The sequence below is a fragment of the Chlorocebus sabaeus genome, chromosome 9, assembly GCF_047675955.1.
Source record: "Chlorocebus sabaeus isolate Y175 chromosome 9, mChlSab1.0.hap1, whole genome shotgun sequence".
Classification (NCBI taxonomy): Eukaryota; Metazoa; Chordata; class Mammalia; order Primates; family Cercopithecidae; genus Chlorocebus; species Chlorocebus sabaeus.
In genome coordinates, this window is record NC_132912.1 from 95,703,492 (window position 1) to 95,718,775 (window position 15,284).

The window sequence follows — 15,284 nt, forward strand, 5'->3', positions numbered from 1 at the left end:
TATACTCCATTATTTAATGAAATTATACACATTTTAGTTGGCTTAATATTTAAAACATAATTTTTTTCCTTTTTGATAAGTGAATATTGTACCTTCATCATATTTAGTGTTCCGATTTCCTTTCCTTCCATTGTGTGAAATTGTCTTCTTTCCAGGAGGCCTCTTTTAAGAGGTATTTGTCCCTAACCTGTACCAGTTGCTGTCTAGAATTGGGGCATAGCTGTTACCCTGGGACTTTCATTCCTTGCTCTCCTGTGTTAGGAACTGTTTCTTGGAATCCCAGGCTTCTTGTTTTTTTTTTGTTTTTGTTTTTGTTTTAATTACTTTACCAGTCAGTTTTGCTAAATTCCCATAAAACTTCAGTAACTTTAATAACTTTCCCACAAAAGGAAAGTATACTATTTAAGTCCTCGCATATTAGAAAATGTCTTCTGTCTTCATGCTTGATTGATAGTTTGGCTGGTTATATAATTGTAGGTTGATTAGCTTTTTCTCTGATGACTTTCATTGCATTTCTCCATTGTCTTCTGGCATACAGGTTTTAGTATCTGTTTTAAAATTTGAATTCTTCAGCCTGGGCAACATGGTGAAACTCTGTCTCTATAAACATTACAAAAAGTCAGCCGGGTGTGGTGGCACATATCTATAGTCCCAGCTACTTGGGAGGTTAAGGTGGGAGGATCACTTGAGCCCAGGAAGTCTAGGCTGCAGTGAGCCGTGATTGCACCACTGCACTCCAGCCTGGGCAACAGAGCAATACCTTGTCTCAAAAAAAAAAAACAAAAAAACAAAACAAACAACAAAAAACAAAACAAAACAAAAACGCTGAATTCTAAGAAACATGAGAATGTATTCCCTTTCCTCCTTCTCCCTCTTCCTCCTTTTGCTCCATCCCCCTCTGCTCTCCTATGCTCCCCTTTACTTCTGCCTACAACAGGAGCCTCAGCTCTGTCCAAAATATTCTTTCATTAGGGAAATTGCCTGTGCTCTCTGACTCTCTGGCCCTCTGGGTGGGGGATCATTGGTACAATTGTTTCAGAAATCTTCAGTAATTTTCTGTTTTCCATCCCATTTCTCATTTTTATCCTCTTTGATACCTGCAACTCTGGACTTCTAATGCATAGCTGGCTCCAAACTCTACTGTACTACTTCTTTGTTAGCATATAATGGGCAGTGGCTTTCTGTTCTCTGTTTCATCTGCTTTCTGTCTTGCAGAAAGCACCCCTTGATGAATTCCCACCTACACCTTCATTTTTTCTGCTGTTGAAAACACTTTATTCTTTTTTGCAGTTCTATGCTTTTTATTTTACTTGTATCTCAGGATGGATGGGAAGCAAACACATTAACAGTCTACCATCTTGATTCTGAACAACTTGTTTCCTTCTCCTAGAAGATTAGATCATCTCTAAAGTCCCTGTATATAATATTGTATGTTTCTAAGCGTCATTCTTTCAGACAAATGTAACGTTTCAATCCAAATGTTGATTTGTTTATTGTGACACCTCATGTCCTCTTTTAGCTCCGTACTTTTCTGCACTTTATTTTTTGGTTCACACTTTTTTCTAAGTATATGGGTTCAGATGGCCTTTTACATGATTGAAAACTATAAAGGAAAAAGGTAATAGTCAACAGTACAATCACGGCTTTAATAACCCTTTATTTTATGTGACACTGAAAAGAACTGAAAAATACAAGGATTGAGGTTTTTAAATTATGGTATAGGCAGCTTTGAATACATTTATGTGTTTTCCCTGTCAAATGAAAATATAACCATATATTGTGTATATATATCCTTAAAAATTGGATTTTCTTATTTGAATGTTAATTTTTAAAAATTTATAATGGCATTGAATAATGTTGATGTGATTTATTGAATTTAATTCATGTAAAAATGATATATTGTGAACTATGATACTTTCATTATCACATCCTGTGACATACATAGTAGTTATATGTTGAATGTTGTTGACAGACTTTTATTGACTAGGTTACTAAATTTTATCTGAATTTCACCTTAACTTTGTGGCCTTTATATCTCCTAAGACATCTTTATATACACTTTGAAAGATTATGGAAGATATAGTTGAATAAAATAACTATGATGGTGGGATAATTTTACTAATGTAAATAAGATTTATTCGAAGTTAATCTAGAAAAAAGTTAGTGTTTATCTAGGGTCTAGTCCAGTCTTCCAGAAGCGTTCTTTGTCTGGTTAACACAACTGCTGTCTCACTGCCTACTAGGGTTAATTAGGTTGACCAGCCTGGCTAGTGAGTATCTGCTTCCTCCGTTTCTGCTTGTGGTTTCTCCTTTACTCGTTGTGTATTTGGTGAAGAGGGCAGCTTCCGATATGGAGGGGGACCTTCAGTCTGGGCGATACCAGAAGTTCAACTTCCACTAATACATAAATTCTGAGTTTCATTGACCTAATATAATAAAGTTAAATCCATATGTCTGGGTAAATATCTTTTAAAAAAAGTACTTAAATACCATATATTTTATTATTAAAATTTGAAAAGTAAATTAGGTAATTAAAAAAATTAAATAGACTTTAAGGATATTTTAATTAATTCTTGTTATTTTACAGAATTAATGTTTAATCCTTAATGTTTTCAAGGAATAAGCCAGTACTTTATAATTAGTACAGAACTACAACAGCGGCATATATGTATTTAAATTGAGACCAGTGATTCAGTTTTTACTTTGGCTTGCTATTCACTCCTTGAGGGAGACAAAACATTTAAATAATTAGCTGTAAAATAATTTAGTGTGCCATCTTTCCTTGAGTAATTTATTTAAGCTATATTAGCAGATTATGTGAAGAAGCAGACTTGTCCTAAACATCTTCAGAATCATATATTCTCTATAATTTTGTCGTTTGTGAAGAAATTGACATTTCTTTCTGTGTTAAAATCATGCGGGAAGAGCTTCTTGTTAAATATTTAGATTCCAGTGCTTGGCCTTAGATCTAACTGAACTAAAATTTTTGAAGCTTAAGAAGTTGCATTTTTTGCTTAATGTTTGAGAATCACTGCTGTATAGTACAGAACCTTGTCAAAGAACTGATGTGTTCTAAATTTGCTTATTCAGTAGACATAACTGCTAAAGCTCTTGGTATTTTAATTCTGACTAGACAACTTGATGAGAGAGACAAAAGTTTGGAGGAGGATTTGTCTGATTAGTATGGATGTAAAAATGCATGCCTAAATCTTCAAAATAAAAAATGATGGTCACATTTATGTGATAGATGAATGCCTCTAAATTAGCAGCACACACAGAATGAACTTGCTTGTTTTAGAGTATATTCCCTTTTGCTACTTTAAACACTGATTCTGCTGTTACTAGAATACATTTTCTTCTTTTGTTTGATTGCCTTGTGACTCCTTTCTCAGACTAACAACAGTGATCACGCAGCCACATCGGTAAGTAGATACAAACTAAAGCTAGCATGTAAATTAGAAAATAATGAACTTCTTGCAAGCTTATTTTTCTCTGCTTAGGTATTTAAATTAAAGGCTAATTACTTTGGCAACATCCTTGATATATTTTTAGTTTTGTGGAAACCTAAATTTGAAGGTAATATTAGTTGTGAAACAGTCAAGATTCTCTGAGACTAGTTTGTAAAAGCACTGCGCTCACCTCAAATGCATCTTAATATTAAGGTGCATTTGGAAACTTCTCTGTGGTCTTTCCTCATCTGTAAAATGAGGTATATGGCAACATATACCCTACAGATTTTTGTGAGGTTAAATTAAATAGTAGACCCAAAATGTTTAGAAAAGTGCTTGGCATATAATAAATACTCAGAAAATATCAGTTGTTATCGTTACTTGTTTCAAAGATGGTTTATGCTTTTCCTGAATGCTTTTTCTCTACCACCCTGATCCCAAACTGTACTCGTAGAAGTCTAACCCAGTGCATGACCCAGTGTGATTCATGACCCAGTGCAGGTATTTCTTTCTCACCCCCGCCCAGTATTGCTCTTCTGAAATGCCTTAGCTCTTACCTTTTTTATGGCTTTATCATATTTTGCTTTTTTTCCATATTTGTTTGTCTTTTTCACCTTGTGAGCTCTTGACAGAATAAGAACTAACAATTATTCTTTGAATGTATAAATATTGAAAATTCTTCTTAGGGAAAAACAAAATGTTATCTAGCATTTGAAATGTAAATGTTCCTAACCTACATCTTCTTCTTTCTGTTCTTATTCCTGTTACTGAAGTTCAAGTTTTGATTATTGTAATTGTCTTCTAATTGGTCTCTACCAACAGAGTCTCTTTACTTCAGTCCATCCTATATACCAGTGCTAGATTATTCTTTCTGAAGCACAGTCTAATTTTATTTCCCTATTCAGAAATATTAGGGGTTCTTGATTATCTATTGAATTAAGTAGAAATTCCACAGGCTAGCAAAAAGAAAATGATCTCAGCCTCTTTCCACATATATTTCTGAGGCTGAACGTGGTGGCTCATGCCTGTAATCCCAACACATTGGGAGGCTGAGGCGGGTGGATCGCTTGTGGCCAGGAGTTCAAGATCACTGGCTGACATGACAAAACCCCATCTCTACAAAAAATACACACACACACACACACACACACATTTCTGACCATTACTAAACATGTGCATCCAGACTGGCATATTGATTGTGTCTTGGATCTATCTTCGATTTTCTGCCTTAGCTTTATTTATAACTGTAAAAATCCTGGATCTCTTCCCAAAGACATTCTAATGCCACCTCTTTCACAAAGCCTTTGCTGATTCCACTTGACTACATGTAGATACTTTGTCTTGCTTTTATGGTCCTGTTTATATGTTATACTACTGCTGTTTGTAGACTTGCCTTCTTTTCCTTATTGTAGAACTTACACCTCTTATGTCAGGAACTACATCTATTCATCTTTATATATTCAGTAGCACTTAACACAGTGTCTTACACAAAGTAGTTGCTTGATAAGTGCTTTTTAAGTAAACATGAAAGAAATAGTGAAGAAATGGACAACATGAAGGTCATTTTCTTGTCTGTATAAAGAGTATAAAAGTTATACTGCCTGAAAATCAGTTTCCATATTGAAATTTGTCAAATAGAGAATACTTTCTAGTTTCGAAGTGAAGGTGCAATCTATTATTCTCAGCAGAAACTTGGAAAGTATCTATATAATAGTTATTTAGTAAAGATGATATCAGTACTGATTAGAAATATTCGTATGTATCCTTTACTCATTTCTTGTACACCTCCATGAAGGAATAATACAGTAACTAAAACCACAACTCTCTAGACTCAACTGTAAATTTAGTAGTGATTAAAACAAAAGACCCTTTAGCACCAGAATAACTGTTGCAAATTCCCAGTGTTAGGGAGAAATACTTTGTCCTATTGAAGACACAGACCTTTAGGCTTTCATTTGCCCTTTTTACTCAATATAATAATCATTGAGTACTTATTAAGCTTGCTAACAGATTTCCTGCTGATGAACCATGTAATTCAAAATACAGAAGTGATATTCAGAAGTAAAACTGACCGTACCATCCAAAAACTCAAATTGTTATTGTCAATTTAAGGAGGCAGGGGCAGATTTTGGGATCAGTTTTAGATAAATTTGCATTAGAGATTTTGAAAGTTTGGCACTTGAACGTCCAGTATTTTCAAAAAGTTCTTTATGTTGTAGTTATTTCTGTGGAAATGAAAGTGGTATTTCTATGACATATTTTGATATCCATTTTTATATTATATCCATTGTTACGAGTTAATTCCAAGTATACAAAAATCATCATGAACAAAATATTGACAATCTAATATATCTCTGTATTGGAGAGAGTTAAAAAAAACTTTGAGAGAAAATGTTTGAAAAAGTTGTAAATAGTCAAGGTCCACTCTTTGAAATACAATTTTTAGGCCAGGCATGGTGGCTCGTGCCTGTAATCTCAGCACTTTGTGAGGTCAAAGTGGGTGGATCATGAGGTCAGGAGATCGAGACCATCCTGGGTAACATGGTGAAACCCTGTCTCTACTAAAAATACAAAAAATTAACCAGGCGTGGTGGCAGGCACCTGTAGTCCCAGCTACTTGGGAGGCTGAGGCAGGAGAGTGGTGTGAACCTGGGAGGCGGAGCTTGCAGTGAGCCGAGATCGCACCACTGCATTCCAGCCTGGGTGACAGAGCGAGACTCTGTCTCAAAAATAAAAATAAAAAATAAAAAAAGAAATAGAATTTTTATTCTTATTAAGCTTTTTCTTAATGTTATAAAACAATTTATTTTCACTACTAGATGTTAATTTTTTAAAATCTTCTTAGTTGAAAATGAACATATTTATATTTTGTAACTTTAATCCTTTTAGACATTTACTAAGTTGTCTGTTAGCCAAATGCTGACTAATCTTGGTGAGAAATTTAATTTCATAAATTGTAAGTCTTAAGTTTGTATATAGCATAGCATACTTAAATATTTTCCTGATGTCAAACATTGCAGAAAACAATATTTCAAATTGCTCTTGGTCAGGACTTAGTTGGAAGTAGTAGTAATGAAAGGGCTTTTAAAAGGAAACAACATGAAAGTTTTAGTAGGAAGCCGGTGGATTAGGAAAAAAACTGCTAGACCTCACCTGTAGGTAACAGCTAAGATGGGTATAAATGGAAATAATTAAAATGGACTCTTCTTTGTCTATAGACTAAATATATGTATATATACTGTATTAGTGTACCTATGTACATATGCATATATATATACACACATGTATATGTCTCTTATAACTTCACTCTTTAACAGAACTATAGATGAAGTAGACTAAATCATTGGTCCAGGCTTTATGAGCAAAGTACCATCTTGAACAGGAAGATTCAGTACAAAAAACAAATGCAAGTGTAGCGTGTGGTGGTTTTACTACAAGATAACAATAGAGAATTCATGTTTATAAAGTTACTTGAGGACCAGCATGGTGGCTCATGCCTGTAATCCCAGCACTTTGGGAGGCCAAGGTGGGAGGATTGCTTGAGCCCAGGAGTTTGAGACTAGCCTGGGCAACATGGTGAGACCCTGTCTATACAAAAAAATAGAAATATTAGCCAGATGTGGTGGTGCACGTCTGTGGTCCCAGATACTGGGGAGACTGACATGAGAGGATTGCTGGAACCCAGGAGGTTGAGGCTGCAGTGAGCCATGTTTGTGCCACTGCACTCTAGCCTAAGTGATAGGGTAAGACCTCTGTCTAAAAAAAAAAAAAGAAAGAAAGAAAGAAAGAAACTTGACTTTTTGTAGATAGAAGTGACAGAGTTGTAGGAAGCCAACTGATATCTTCCCCCTTTAATCTGTTTTCCATGATAGAAAAAAATAGAAGATGCTTTCCACCCCTGGGTTAAGTGGGCAGAAGTTGAAATGGGGGAAGAAGAAAAGGGACTAAAAGGTGTGGGGAAAGATTGAGTTGAAATTACCTTTTATTGTGAGCAGAAAAAGACAGCAAAAAGAAGGCCAGATCTCTGAGGAGCAAGGAGACGGTAGAGCATGATGTTGGAGTTAGAAGTTTCTGGTGCAGGCCAAGAACTGGTGATGCCAAGGAGCCTCTATTTTTCTTTTTTTCTTCCCTCTATGGAGGGAACAGTAATAGAGAAAGGTCAGGGTGGAGCTAATGAGAGAAGTATAACAGTGTTGGTGCATTCATATTTACAGGGTATTTGCAAGTCAGGTAGAAATAACAGAAAACCAACAGGCCAAGATGCTGACATATACTTATAAATACGTATGCAAGATACTATAATGCGAAAAGTACAGAGATTAGACTTTGCAGAGTTAAGGTCCCACCAAAGGAGCATATTCAGACTAATATTACATATAGGGAAGTAGTTCAGAAGGCGGGCAACAAACTTTCAATCATTTCCTTTTCTTTCACTCAGGAGACTTTAGGTGCTGTAGGAAAGCTGTCATGTTGTTTTATATCTTTCTGTCTCTTATGTAAGTCAGTGTGGTAGCTGGTAGTGTTGAGATTAAAAATCTCTTTCAATTCTTTGGAAGCAAGAGGGGAGCAATTGGCAAATGCCTAATGTAAATGTCTGTAGGACACATTATTCACTCTCATAGTATTGTTGAATGCCATATGCAAGGTTGTTTCTAGGGAAAAAAAACAAAAACAATAAGTAGTTTACCTTGATTGCCCCTTCCCACTTTTTATGAGTTTTGTTTTGTTTTAATATATATCTTCCCTTCTCTTGATATATTCCCTTTACTTTTTAAAAATCCCATCCCAGGTATTCCATCAACTAGAAATGACTGTTAGTATTTACTGCAACCCCATTCCCACGATCTAAGGCTTGGGCTAGTGAAAATTCAGTAAACCCTTATCATTCAGGATGAGTAAACATCAAAACTTTGAGAATCCCCAAATTTGAGAATACTGCTATGCCGTATAATTACTTTCAGAAAATGCTATAAAATGCAATTGAAGCTGTAGATCTTAATGAGAGTTACTTCATTCACATTAACAGAAGAAAGCAAAGCCACATTGCGGGAGGAAGGTTGAGACTTTGTTTTTATGAGTTTTAAAAAAAATTTTAAGTTCCAGGATACATGTGCAGGATGTGCAGGTTTGTTATATAAATAAACATGTGCCATGGTGGTTTACTGCCCCTGTCAACCCATCACCTAGGTATTAAGCCCAGCATGCATTATCTGTTTATCCCAATGCTCTCCCTCCCCCAACCCCAGGGAGGCTGAGACTTTGACTGCACTCAGTCTCTGAGTCATTTTTTCCCCCATCATAACCCGTTTCACAGAACATGATATTCAAATGTGTGCCTCAGCAAATGAAGTTCTACTTGTACTGGACTCTGGGAGTCAATATCAAGAATTGAAACCTAAATACAAATTCATGAGTGACAAAGGCCTACTTTGTGCTATCTTTTTATATATGGCTGTTTATAATAGTCTTCCACGTACATGTATGAAAGGGGAGCCAGTTTGCTTGAGTGACATTTGTCCAGTTTACTAATTAATGATTATATGTAAACCACTTCTGTTGTCTAACCCGTTAATGATTCTGGCAGCTTTTTTTTTTCTCCCCCAAGGCAGAGTCTGGCCAGTCACGCCTGTAATCCCAACACTTTGGGAGGCCGAGGTGGGCGGATTATGAGGTCAGGAGTTTGAGACCAGCCTGGCCAATATGGTGACACCCCATCCCTACCAAAAATACAAACATTAGCCGGGCATGGTGCCTCGCGCCTCTAGTCACAGCTACTCGGGAGGCTGAGGCAGAAGAATCGCTTGAACCCGGGAGGCGGAGCTTGCAGTGAGCCGAGATGGTGCCACTGCTCTCCAGCCTGGGTGACAGAGTGAGACTCCATCTCAAAAAAAAAAAAAAAAAAAAAAAGTTAGAGTGAGTTTGGCAATATCATGGGACTGCCATGGCAGAAGCAGTGATACTTGCAGAAAGCTAAAAATTTGGATACTGCATGCCTTCTAAGGCCATGCTCAAAAGATTGTTTAAAAAAAAAAAAAAAAAAAAAAAAAAAAAGACTGCGAAAGTTTGATGAGCCCTATGATTGGGATAGGGGAAGTTTTGAGGGAAATAAAAATATGCCATGTATTATGCAGTCCTGAGGTTGTCCCAGTTCAGGAAAAAATTTTTCAACTTTAAGATGATCATGCTCTATTTCTCTCTGTGTGTGTGTGAGTGTCTTAAGAGTAGACATTTCTGTTACTGTCTCATACCCTTGTGATTGGTAATTGTTGGAAGGAGAACAACCTGAGAGGGGAGAATGGGAATTTATGGTTGACTGTGGGATTGTGGTTAACTGATGTTCCAATTCATTCTTTCAGGGCTGGAAGTAGTTAGAGACAGACAGAAATAGAGTATAAGAGGAATATAGAGTGTAAAGAGGTATTTGGGGGAATGTTGTGGCTGTTAAAATGAGTATATTTTGATAGACCTATGAATTTTAGAGCATAATTTCAAAAATTCATCTTCAGGCGGGCAGATCACCTGAGGTCAGGAGTTCAAGACCAGCCTGGCCAACATGGTGAAACCCTGTCTCTACAAAAATACAAAAATTAGCTGGGCATGATGGCAGATGCCTATAATCCCAGATACTCGGGAGGCTGAGGCAGGAGAATTGCTTAAACTTGGGTGGTGGAGGTTGCGGTGAGCCAAGATCGTGCCATTTCATTCCAACCTAGGCGAAAGAGCGAGACTCTGTCTCAAAAAAAAAAAAAAAAAAAAAAAAATTGTCTTCAAGGTAGTATTAATGTTATTTAAACTCGCTAAGGGAATTCATCTTGATATTTAAACCTTTATAACATGTCTATTCTATATTACTGAGAATCAGACATTTCAGTGTTATGTACAGTGTTCAGCCAGAAAATGAATTAAAACTGATCTTACTAGGTAGAGAAATTCTTGTGCATTTTTGAAATAATCTTGGGGAAAGTTTCATATTCTATGTTTTAGGTATCTTTTTCCTGATTTCATAACAGTATTTACATTTGAACAAGATGTTTCATATAGTAAAACTCTAGATTAGTGATTCTTATATAAAAGTGAAGAATAACAGATTTCTTGAATTAAAATACCTGTTTTTCAACTATACATCTTTTTTAATATTTCAGTTAACTTTTTAATTTTTAATTTTAGTATTTCCATCTGATGAAATACCTCATTCTTTCAGTATTTTTTTTAAAAGGCTGTCTCCTAAAGAGAGAGTTACAATTTATAGCCTTTTAAAATACGCATGCTGAAATGAAATTAAATTCATTAATTTATTAATTTATTCATTACTTCATTAATGAATTAAATAAAAATTTAATTCTTTAAACTACTTCCCTTGTTTTGCTTCTGAAAAAGACTATTTCATAGTCTCATAAGTGAAATTTATGTAGTAAATGATGATAGTGAGTTTGTATAAAATGACAATATTTTACTGCGTGAATTTAGGTAACTTTAAAAAGCCATACAGAATCAGAATTAATGAAGTCACTTATCAGTGTTAGGTATAATATCCAAATTGACCATGATTTTATTTCGATTTTCCTTTTTTCTTTGACAAGAGTTAGACTTTTTAAATAAAACTTTTTATCAATGTAAAGAATAATATAATGTACAATATATTTGAGTCTGTGTATTTTTTCCTTAAGTAAAAAAGTAGTTTATTGTACAAAGTTAACCTTTTGAGGGAATATAAATAAAGAAAAATGGACTCTCCTGGGTTCATTAAGGAAGAGTAGACCAATACAGAAAGAATGTGATTTCAAGAGCACATTTTAACATTAAATGTACTTGAGAGAATGAAAGTGGCATTGGAAAGTGCTTTCAAATAATCACTGTTGAAATCAAACCTTTTAAAATAGATCTTTGAAATAAGAATATGGTGAGACACAAATGAAAACTTCAAATGAAAATTTAAATGGCTCAAATTAGTTTTTAAGTATTCTACATTTCTCTTAAAATTATATTAGAGTAGATCTATGAAAACATTACTTTGAAAACAAACCAGTTTCGAGCCATAATCTAATAAACTATATTGTGTTTTTACCTTGTTATTTTATGATATTTCACAGGAAACAGAGTATCTTTAGCCTAATCTATGATAGTAAATTATTTTGAAAATTTGTCTTGACATACAAACAGATGTGTTTTCTTAATTCCTTTTAAGCTGAGGGTTGGTGGTTTGTGGTTTATTGTTCCTGTGATTGGCATTAAAAGCCTTATTTCACAGCTTGCAGTGAAGGACTATTGGGTAAAGAGTGGCTGTGTTCCACAAACTAAATTCAAAAAATGTCAATCAAGGTCTCACATAGGTTACTTAGAGAATGAGTTTTCTTACTGATTTCACCAAATGTCGCCTCATGCTGTCTTTGATTGGCACAGCCTGGCAGGGAGGATGGATGAATCTGTCACCGGCTGGTTAATTGTGTTACTGGTCTCAGTCTGACATCAGGTCTTTGACTCTTAAGTGGCTCAATACAAAACAAATTAGCAGATTGTAGTCATATTTCTCATTCTATATGCTTTGACTTTGTTGAATGCAGTCCATAAATCATATTGACTGACACACAAGTAAATGATGAAAGCTGTTTTTGAGACATGAATCTAGAAAGCAGCACTGTGAAGGTGCCATGGAAGGATGCATATGGTTGACCCTTTGGGAATTTCCTAGGAGCCAAATGTCTCTTTACCACAATTGTTCTTAAAAGAAAAGCTTTTCGGTAATGCAAAAAGGATCTAATATGTCAGCAGATTCTCTTTTACAAGTTCCTTTGAAATATAAGAAGTTTGTCTAAGGGTTTTCTCTCTTTGCAAGTTGTTTTCAGCCAAATGTTACAGCAGGGTAAAAAAGTAGTTACCTTTAAAAGCTTAGCAGGTGTTTTTACTTATTTATTGAACTTTGTAAAGAGAGGGAAAATGTTGGCAATAGTTGCAATTAATTTTTCAGATGAGGGCAGGAGAAATTTTGAGGTGCTTGAAATTGATTAAATGTGCCGTGTTTTCTCGATCACTTTACTTAATTATTTTGGCTTTTTCTTGTTACAATATTAAAAACTAGAGCATCTCTAATGAAAAGGGCTAGTTTTTAAAAGATCATTGTAAAAGTACTCAGACTATTTTTATTCTAGAAAATGATATATTATTAAAGGCATCAACGACAACAATAATAATATAATAATAGTGTTCAGAAGATTATACCAGAGTGTGCCAATGGCTATAGACATTAAAAATAAATTATCAAGTATATTTTTGGGTGTGTAAATTTTTGGAGTGTTAACATTTCTATCTAAAAATATGTAGTAGATGAAGTTTAAGAATAGTTGTATGCATTTTATAGTTACAAAGTAGACATTTAAAAAATATTGTATAATCTTACGGAATATAGCTTTTTAAAATTTTAAAGAATCTGAACCTTTGATATTATGAACTTAAATTTTGAGCTATTTATTTCATCTGAAGATTTATAAAATATAAATATTTTAATCTTCTATCTTTGAGAACAATAAGCCTGTATTTAATATGCCTCATCAAAAGAAATTCAATGTTAGGATTTTAGTATTACACATGATATTTAAATAAAGATTTTATTAAATATTTATTTAAATTCGTGTGTGTGTATGTATGTGTGTGTGTGTGTGTTTATTACTTATTTCCACCAGGTTTGTGGAATAGCCTGTGTCTACTCTTACCATCATTTTCAGCTCCAGTGCTATTGCTATGTAGTTGTTTGTAGCATCTGAACCCATGTTAAATTTTGAAGGTTTACATAAACAATACCACTTATATTGTACAGTGTGTTTGCTTATGAAATGAATTTAATAGTAATTTTCTGGCAATTTATTAATCAACTTTTGCAGTTAGTACATGATAGTGGCAGCATGCATAGGACATGGAGCTTATTTGATGGAGAAGCACATTAAACTAAAATGCACTAGCTGTTACATTGGGTCAAAGTGACATTTCCATTAAGTATTCTGAAGCCTATTACATTGTAATTAAATGACATGCCATTGATTTCTCCTTTCTCTGCTTCCCCACTTCTCATTCATATTGATATTATTCTGCTTGGGGAATGGAGCTGCATGTCTCCCAGACTAATTCCTCTTGAGTTTGGGGGATCTTGAATCATGCTGGGTTTTGCATTGTTTGTTACATTCCTTTTTGGCAGTTCATCAGTATCTGTCAAATATATTGTTTGCATCAGCTTTTATCTCAAGTTTTTGATTGAGAAATTGACATTCTGTTTCAGATATGTAGTTTTTCACTGTGCATAGTGCCTAAATGCAAAAAACTCATTCAAAAAGTTGTTTCTTGTCTGACTTTTAATGTGTGATTTAACAAATGTTGTAATAAGCATCTAGAACAAGTATTTATGTTCTTTATTACCTTTCTCACAAGTCAATCCTATGTAAGATGTTTTTGTACTAATATATTGTAACATTTCTATTAGGGAGATTTTGGTCATGATTTTGTAGCTTTCTGGCCTTTGAGATAAGTAGGAAAAATATAATTATCAAATATGACTGCGTAAATATTTGTTAATGCAAATGAGGCAAAACATGGCATGTCTTCCAAAAGTAATTATTTCTAATGATATTCATAGATCTTTGAATCCTATCATAGTAGTCAGTCCATCACCAAGTAACATAATTGTCAGTTGAAGGTAGCCATCCTAGGAGCAGTATTATACGGGAGAACTTTACCTAAAAGAGTTTTTATAATATTTTAAACTTCTAGTTGAAATGCAAAACCTGTTTAAAAAAATAATTTATCTTTGGGAGGCCAAGGTGGGCAGATCACAAGGTCAGGAGATCGAGACCATCCTGGCTAACACAGTGAAACCCCGTCTCTACTAAAAATACAAAAAATTAGCTGGGCGTGGTGGCGGGCACCTGTAGTCCCAGCTACTAGGGAGGCTGAGGCAGGAGAATGGCGTGAACCCAGGGGACAGAGCTTGCAGTGAGCCGAGATTGCGCCAACCTGGGTGACAGAGCGAGACTCTGTCTCAAAAAAAAAAAAAAAAAAAAAAAAAAAATTTATACTAAAAGTGGTGTAGTTTTGTGAGTCAGCTGTATAATGCAGAGGCTAAACATTTAAAAAGGCTATTTTTAAGAAAACAATTTAGGCTATCAGTGAAAGTTCATGTAGAGTTTTAGGAGATTATTATAGTAGGAAATATTTTTTAATGATGTGTATTATACTGAAAGAAAACCACAAATATTCAACCGCATACTTCCAACCTACCAGATGATTTAAAAACTTAATTTCTAAAGCTAAATGCACATCTGTAGAAAATATTGAAGCCATATTGGTAGACAAACCTTTTTTTTTCTGCCAGTGATTGAAGCTATGCTATAGACTAATGTTCTGATTAGAAGTAAGCACTTATGATTCAAACGGTATTTTGAATTTTAGCTGTAATTTAAATAGCAATAATAGTAAGTTATACTGTTACCTTCCTTTATTCTGACTTGGTTAATTATGTAAAGGAGAGATTAAGGAGCATTATGTGGATAAAATGTTCTGTCAGTATGACTTATTTTATGTCATAAATGTCATTTTAATATGCATTTCTAAAGTGCTTTCAGTATTTCAAGAGATCTGAAATAACAGTTTTTAACTGGTGTTTTAATTTTCCTTTGTGCAATTAGAGCTTTAATGATATTTATATCCTGAGAAAGCCAAGTAAACTAAAAATATTCGTGTTAATTTCTATAATATAAAGGCATAACCACTCAGAATACAGAAACAGGAAGGAAAGTAATCACCATTGTACCAAGCATAACCAACAAAAAGAATGCCAAGTGTATGATTTTT

At 34.4% G+C, this 15,284-nt stretch overlaps 1 protein-coding gene across 9 annotated transcripts in view; it reads left to right on the forward strand.

Moving 5' to 3' along the window:
• Positions 1-15,284, forward strand: part of EXOC6 (exocyst complex component 6) — a 304,230-nt gene that overhangs the window by 224,125 nt on the left and 64,821 nt on the right. The gene's annotated exons all lie outside the window — the stretch shown is intronic.